This window comes from Dendrobates tinctorius, unplaced genomic scaffold, assembly GCF_039654945.1.
Source record: "Dendrobates tinctorius isolate UK_male_01 unplaced genomic scaffold, ASM3965494v1 ptg000070l, whole genome shotgun sequence".
NCBI classification, from domain to species: Eukaryota; Metazoa; Chordata; class Amphibia; order Anura; family Dendrobatidae; genus Dendrobates; species Dendrobates tinctorius.
Genome location: NW_027361738.1, coordinates 12,697,013 through 12,706,148, shown reverse-complemented (window position 1 = coordinate 12,706,148; position 9,136 = coordinate 12,697,013).

Genomic DNA, 9,136 nt, shown 5'->3' with positions numbered 1-9,136 from the left:
TCCACCCTCAGTCGAATGGACAGACTGAGCGGATGAACCAAAACCTGGAGCAATACTTGCGCTGCTTTATTTCCGACAATCAGGAAGAGTGGTCAGCGTTTCTTTCTCTGGCAGAATTCGCAATAAACAACCATTGCCAGGAATCGTCTGGGGAATCTCCTTTTTTTTGTGTGTATGGTCAACATCCTCAATTTTGCACCTTGCGTCAGGGGTGCTCAGTTGGCGTCCCTGAGGAGGACCAGTTGGGAGCTCAATTGTCGTCTGTTTGGAGGAGAGTCAAGCAGCGCTTGTTGAAGGTGGGTTCCAGGTACAAACGGGTGGCTGACTGCAGACGTGTGCCAGGTCCGGACCTGTGTGTGGGTGATTGGGTGTGGTTATCTACTAGGAACATTAAGCTCAAGATACCGTCACTTAAGTTGGGTCCCAGGTTCATTGGCCCATTTAGAATCTCCGCAGTGATCAACCCCGTTACATTTCGTTTGGAATTGCCGGCTGTGTATAAGATTCATAATGTATTTCACAAAGCATTGCTAAAGAAGGTCGTGGGTTTGGTGGATGGTTCCCCCGGGCCACCACCTCCCGTCTTGGTGGATGGCGCGTTGGAATTTGAGGTGTCCAAAGTGGTGGACTCTAGGGTTGTGCGTCGCACTCTACAGTACCTGGTCCACTGGCGTGGCTATGGTCCTGAGGAGAGGACATGGGTGCCGGCCTCTGACATTCATGCTGATCGACTGGTTACTATGTTCCATCGTCGCCATCCGGACAAGCCAGGTCCTCGACATGGTGAGGTTCCGGAGGTCCCTCGTAGAAGGCGGGGTACTGTCATGTCGGACACTGTTCACACCAGGGTGTCCGGCAGACAGCGGTAATACCCTGTTGGGTATTCTGATCCAGTCGGGATAGGGTTAACCAGGTTGTCATGCTGGCTGAGGGCTGGGCCACGCCCTTGGTCTTTAAATAGTTCATCCTGACTATGGGCGTCGCCGACTATAGCTTTAGCCTAGTGCTAGCAATACCGGTCAGCAGTGGTGGTGTTGGAGCGTCTGATATCTGGTGCAGTATATCCCTCAGTGGTTCTTTCTCCAATCTGTTATATATATATTTTGTTGCCCTTGCACATTATTGTATTCCCTTGTGTATTAACTGTGTGGTGTTTCTTTTACCCCTGTCCATACGTATTTGTGGGGTCTGGTGTCTGGTCCCCTCACTGGGTGGAGGGTGGTGGGTTCAGCTTAGGGCTGGACAGGAGACAGGGACAGGGTGGAGGCTCAGGCAGGCACACCTTCAGTGTAAACCCTGGGTAGAGGGACAGACAGGGTTCCCCTAGTCTGAGGGACATCGCAGGGGTCCCGGGGTTTTTGCCTAAAGTAACCTAGGCATACCATGACATTGATTGACTGAGAGTGGCTACAAGCATGTAAGGTCTGCACCAGAGGACCACGGAAACAACATTATAAAGACTTCCTTTAATTAGAGCAAAGTAAAATTGCGCTGCATGCTTCTCCAGTTCGTTTGAGTCCTAGGCAATGAGAGAATTGAGTCTTTATCATAGGATCCCATACAAACGAGGTCGTTTCATTGCTGGCAAATGGGCTCAGACATTTTGATCAAAATGCGTGCAAAGTACTTCCTGATTATTTACAAGTGTAGTAATATTGGAATTCATGTTTATAATCCTCTATGATCCATAGAGTTTATATGTATCTTTATATTGCAGCCACAGCATACTGCCACCTGACACTCAGTTATAGGGAATCTGTCACCAGGTTTTTGCCAGCTCATCTGAGAGCAGCGTGATGTAGGGAAAGAGATTCTGATTCCAATGATGTATCACTTAGATTACTTGGTGCAGCAGTTCTGACACAGAGTTCTTAGCTGTAAAATGTATCAGAGATAAGAAAGCTGCCCCCACCATGCTTTGTACTTATATTGTCTATAGACAGTGAGCTGCTTATCACAGGAGGGGGCGTGGTCAGATGACATGCTGTCCTTAGATTACATAGCAAAATCCTGCTGACAGATTCCCTTAAATACTACTGCTGGACAATTTATAAGCTTTTTGCATTTGTGCATTGAAAAGTTACTTGGACAGTTGATAACTGGAGACTCGTCTTTATTGAAGGTCAGTTCCCCATGAAGGTGTCTAGAGTAAAGACCTGGAAATCCCTTACAGTTTGTACAGCTAGATAGCTTTGGACTGTATGAGTAATTTTTTCCCACGGCAAAAAAAACCATGGTGAAACCTAGTGACAAAGCATGCTCTAAAATTCAAGAGGATTTTTTATCTACATACAGTGGTGTGAAAAATTTTGCCCTCTTCCTGATTTCCTATTCTTTTGTATGTTTGTCACACTTAAATGTTTCAGATGACCAAACAAATGTAAATATTAGACAAAGATAACATAAGTAAACACAAAATGTAGTTTTTAAATGAAGGTCTATATTATTAAAGGAAAACTAAATCCTAATCTACAGGGTCCTGTGTGAAAAAGTGATTGCCCCCCACTTCATTAAAAAATAAATTAACTGTGGTTTATCACATCTTTGGGAAGCTGTGTTCAAATTCTGCCACACCTGTTCTCAATCAAGAAGTCACTTAAATAGGACCTGCCTGACAAAGTGATGTAGACCAAAAGATACTCAAAAGCTAGACATCATGCAGCAAACCAAAGAAATTCTGAAACAAATGAGAAACAAAGTAATGGAGATCTATCAGCCTGGAAAAGGTTATAAAGCCATTTCTGAAGCTTTGGGACTCCAGCGAACAAAAGTTAGAGCCATTATCCAATAATATCGAAAACATGGAACAGTGGTGAACCTTCCCAGGAGTGGCCAGCTGACCAAAATTACCCCAAGAGCGCAACGACGATTCATCCAATTCATCCGATTCATCTTGATTGGCCAGCAAATTAACCTGACCTTAATCCCATAAAGAATCTATGGGGTATTGTCAAGAGGAAGATGAGAGACACCAGACCCAACAAAGCAGACGAGCTAAACGCTGCTATCAAAGCAACCTGGGCTTCCAAAACACCTCAGCAGTGCCAGAGGCTGATCACCTCCATGCCTCACCACATTAATGCAGTAATTGATACAAAAGCAGCCCTGACCAAGTATTGAGTGCATATACTGGAGTATATGAAGAAGAATAACCTTATGACCCAATATCAACATGGGTTTACAAGGGACCGTTCCTGTCAGACTAATCTGATAAGCTTTTATGAAGAGGCAAGTTCCGGACTGGACCAAGGGAATGCAGTGGACGTGGTGTACATGGACTTTTCAAAAGCTTTTGATACGGTGCCACACAAAAGGTTGATACATAAAATGAGAACAATGGGGATAGGGGAAAATATGTGTAGGTGGGTTAAGAGCTGGCTCAGTGATAGGAAACAAAGGGTGGTTATTAATGGAGCACACTCGGACTGAGTCACGGTTAGCAGTGGGGTACCACAGGGGTCAGTTTTGGGCCCGCTTCTTTTTAACATATTTATTAATGACCTTGTAGGGGCATAGAGAGTAGAATTTCAATATTTGCAGATGACACTAAACTCTGCAGGGTAATCAATACAGAGGAGGACAATTTTATATTACAGGAGGATTTATGTAAACTAGAAGCTTGGGCTGATAAATGGCAAATGAGCTTTAATGGGGATAAATGTAAGGTCATGCACTTGGGTACAACGAACTAGATGTATAATTATGTGCTTAATTGTAAAACACTGGGCAAAACAGTCACTGAAAAAGACCTGGGTGTATGGGTGGACGACAAACTCACATTTAGCGGCCAGTGTCAGGCAGCTGCTGCAAAGGCAAATAAAATAATGGGATGCATTAAAAGAGGCATAGACGCTCATGAGGAGAACATAATTTTACCTCTATATAAGTCACTAGTGCGACCACACTTAGAATACTGTGTACAGTTCTGGTCTCCGGTGTATAAGAAAGACATAGCTGAACTGGAGCGGGTGCAGAGAAGAGCGACCAAGGTTATTAGGGAACTAGGGGGTCTGCAATACCAAGACAGGTTATTACACTTGGGGTTATTTAGTTTGGAGAATCGAAGGCTTAGGGGTGATCTTATTACAATGTATAAATATATGCGGGAACAATACCAAGACCTTTCTAATGATCTTTTTACTCTTAGATTTGTGACAGGGACAAGAGGGCATCCTCTATGTCTGGAGGAAAGAAGGTTTAAGCATACTCACAGACGCGGATTCTTTACTGTAAGAGCAGTGAGACTATGGAACTCTCTGCCATATGATGTTGTAATGAGTGATTCCCTACTAAAATTTAAGAAGGGACTGGATGCCTGTCTTGAAAAGTATAATATTACAGGGTATATACACTAGTTTCCACAATATTGCGTTGATCCAGGGAGCTAGTCTGATTGCCGTGTGTGGAGTCGGGAAGGAATTTTATTCCCCAATGTGAAGCTTACTGTTTGCCACATGGGTTTTTTTTGCCTTCCTCTGGATCAACATGTTAGGCCAAGTTAGGATAGGATATGGGTTGAACTAGATGGACTTAAAGTCTCCCTTCAACCTTAATAACTATGTTACTATGTTACTATGTTACATTTCAGTAGGCCAACATTTCAGATTTTAAAATCATTTTTTCAAGCTGGTGTTATAAAGTATTCTAATTTACTGAGATAATGACTTTTGGGTTTTCATTGGCTGTAAGCCATAATCATCAACATTAACAGAAATAAACACTTGAAATAGATCACTCTGTAATTACTCTATATAATATATATGTTTCACTTTTTGTATTGAAGAACTGAAATAAATTACATTTTTGATGATATTCAAATTTTGTGAGAAGCACTTGTAGATCTGATTGAGGTCAGACTTGGATTTGCACCCTTAGACCATGTTCACACGTTCAGTATTTGGTCAGTATTTTACATCAGTATATATAAGTCCAAACCAGGTGAGGAACAATCAGAGTCAAAGTATAATAGAAACACATCACCACTTATGCATTTTTTATCCACTCCTGGTTTTGGCTTATAAATATTGATTTAAAATACTGACAAAATACTGAATGTGTGAACACGTCCTTAGACGGTGCTGCTTCTATTTTATCTGTCTGAAAAATACAGCATATATACAGACACACACACATATATGTATATATGTGTGTGTGTATATATATATATATATATATATATATATATATATATATATATATATATATATATATATATATTTGTAGTACTCTAGTACTCTGCAAAAGTTTTAGGCAGATGTGAAAAAATGCTGCAATTTAAGAATGCTTTTAAGAGTAGAAGTGGTAGTAGTTCATATTTAACAATTAAAAGGATGCAAGAGGATTTTTCAAAACGTATTTTACTTGCTCATCATATTGTACTGAACTTTACAGACATAGTCATCGCTGTCCCCATTGGGGCTCACAATCTAGATTCCCTATCAGTATGTCTTTTCTAGTGTGGGAGAAAAACGACAAACTATGAAAAAACTCAATCAAACCCAGAAGAACATACAATTGTGGCAAAAAGTATTGACACCCCTGCAATTCTGTCAGATAATACTCAGTTTCTTCCTGAAAATGATTGCAAACACAAATTCTTTGGTAGTATTATCTTCATTTAATTTGTCTTAAATGAAAAAACACAAAAAGAATTGTCCTAAAGCCAAAATTGCATATAATTCCACACCAAACATAAAAAAGAGGGTTGACAAGTATTGGCACTGTTCGAAAAATCGTGTGATGCTTCTCTAATTTGTGTAATTAATAGCACCTGTAACTTACCTGTGGCACCTAACAGGTGTTGGCAATAACTAAATCACACTTGCAGCCAGTTGACATGGATTAAAGTTGGCTCATCCTCTGTCCTGTGTCCTTGTGTGTACCACATTGAGCATGGAGAAAAGAAAGAAGACCAAAGAACTGTCTGAGGACTTGAGAAACCAAATTGTGAGGAAGCATGAGCAATCTCAAGGCTACAAGTCCTTCTCCAAAGACCTGAATGTTCCTGTGTCTACCGTGCGCATTGTCATCAAGAAGTTTAAAGCCCATGGCACTGTGGCTAACCTCCCTAGATGTGGACGGAAAAGAAAAATTGACAAGAGATTTCAACGCAAGATTGTGCGGATGTTGGATAAAGAACCTCGACTAACATCCAAACAAGTTCAAGCTGCCCTGCAGTCCGAGGGTACAACAGTGTCAACCCGTACTATCCGTCGGCGTCTGAATGAAAAGGGACTGTATGGTAGGAGACCCAGGAAGACCCCACTTCTTACCCCGAGACATAAAAAAGCCAGGCTGGAGTTTGCCAAAACTTACCTGAAAATGCCTAAAACGTTTTGGAAGAATGTTCTCTGGTCAGATGAGACAAACGTAGAGCTTTTTGAGCAAAGGCATCAACATAGAGTTTACAGGAGAAAAAAAGAGGCATTCAAAGAAAAGAACACGGTCCCTACAGTCAAACATGGTGGAGGTTCCCTGATGTTTTGTGGTTGCTTTGCTGCCTCTGGCACTGGACCGCTTGACTGTGTGCATGGCATTATGAAGTCTGAAGACTACCAACAAATTTTGCAGCATAATGTAGGGCCCAGTGTGAGAAAGCTGGGTCTCCCTCAGAGGTCATGGGTCTTCCATCAGGACAATGACCCAAAACACATTTCAAAAAGCACTAGAAAATGGTTTGAGAGAAAGCACTGGAGACTTCTAAGGTGGCCAGCAATGAGACCTGAATCACATAGAACACCTGTGGAGAGATCTAAAAATGGCAGTTTGGAGAAGGCACTCTTCAAATATCAGGGACCTGGAGGAGTTTGCCAAAGAAGAATGGTCTAAAATTCCAGCAGAGCATTGTAAGAAACTCATTGATGGTTACCGGAAGCGGTTGGTCGCAGTTATTTTGGCTAAAGGTTGTGCAACCAAGTATTAGGCTGAGGGTGCCAATACTTTTGTCTGGCCCATTTTTGGAGTTTTGTGTGAAATGATCAATGTTTTGCTTTTTGCTTCATTCTCTTTTGTGTTTTTTCATTTAAGACAAATTAAATGAAGATAATACCAAAGAATTTGTGTTTGCAATCATTTTCAGGAAGAAACTGAGTATTATCTGACAGAATTGCAGGGATGTCAATACTTTTGGCCACAACTGTACAGACTCCTTACACATGTTGTACTGGGTGGGATTTTAGATTTTAACCCAGGACCACATTGATGCAAGACTACAGTGCTAACCACTGAGCCGCCATGTGGCCCATATTCATATGTATATATTTATTTATATACACTACAGGGCATTTGTACTTATTCCTTTAGATTTTCATTTTATGTGAAACATTTATAATTAATAATTCACGCAGCTACAGCTCGGTCTTATACGTCGCCTACTTTTGCTTAAAGTCAACCAGCTAGCATATGGCTATGTATTACAGTATAATTGGGGAGGCTAGAAAAACATGTGGTAGCCTTTTCTCTTGAGGATTGATGAGGCTCTGCTGCTACGTATACAACAAATATTTCACATACCTGTAACAGATTTAAATATTCAGAGAGGTTAAGAGGGTTAGGACAAGACTGTTCTTCTCTGCACTCAAATAAGCTCATAATAAATCTGCCGCTGTGTCCTGTCATCTCATCCTCTGTACGGAAACTCCGGTACCATTCACCAGCCAATTGTGCTATTATTATATACATGCCACCGTTCTGCTGATGACCATCATTTCCATGAGTTAAGCAGGAAATATTGTTATTAAAGTAATCACTGCCACAATTACACCTATAAAGCGCTGTCTATTAATTCATGCCTGGCAAGGTCAACATTATGACATTAAATTGATTTTTTCCTCTTTGTTCAATAATTGCAAAGGATACTGGCAACATATATACTGAGCTAGTAACACTAAACATAAGACTTGTTGTAATTATCCTGTAGCCATTATTGATCAAAGTATAATAAAGGTCTGATACCGATGTGAAATGGATGAGGTTGACCTTTAAAAGTCAGTGGTGTCCAGAAGGTCAACAATGTTTCGTTTTGCATTAACCTGCTGAGAAAAGGCACATCCAACAATTTATCATTTAAAACTTCCTTCAATTTCATTATTATTTTCCATCGAACTGCTCTTATGTATATGGACAAGTTAGTTGTGAGAAAACCTCTAGAGAAATGGGGGTTGATGAGTAATGAAAGGCCAAAGAAAATTTTAATTTTCCATTTCCTGCATAATTGCAGTATGTGTCATAGGTGAATCATATGTAGGCTACAAATGTTTCTTTATTTTTCCCAGTGTCTTATGAAATGCCATACTTCACAATAAAAACTAGATAACAATTGCATATATATTTAATAGATCTCTTAGATTTGATGAGGCTGTTGTAATTTCTTTAAAAAGCCAGGCAAGAATGGCTGCTTAACCCTTAAGTTCTTAGAAACATTTGGACTCATACAATGCCTATTTTAATATCAGACAGGAAAACTTTAAAAATAATTAGAGAGCCATTGTGACATGTAATCAAAACATACATTGAAGGAAATAATTATTTGATCCCTTGCTGATTTTGTAAGTTTGCCCACTGAAAAAGACATGAACAGTCTATAATTTTAAGGGTTGGTTAATTTTAACATTGAGAGACAGAATATCAAAAATAAAATTCAGAAAATCACATTGTATAAAATATATACATTTATATGCATTTTGCACTGAGAAATAAGTATTTGATCCCTCTGGCAAACAAGACTTAATACTTGGTGGCAAAACCCTTGTTGGCAAGCACAGCAGTCAGATGTTTTTTGCAGTTGATGATGAGGTTTGCGCACATGTCAGGAGGAATTTTGGTCCACTCCTCTTTGCAGATTATCTCTAAGGCTAAGTGCCCAAGTTGCAGAAATGCTGCAGAAATGTCCACAGCATTTCCGCTACTCCCTGCCACGGGTAAAACGCTTGCGGAATTTGCATGCGTTTTCCTGCAAAACACAAGCACTTTGCAAGCGTTTTTAGTTTTCAGAATGCTTGTGCTTTCCAAGCAATTTAAAGCATCGCTTGAAAAGTGATTGACAGGTTGGTCACACTTGTCATGCATAGTGCTTGACAATTGTGACCAATTTTTTACTATTGATGCTGCTTATGCAGCATTAATAGTAAAAGATAGA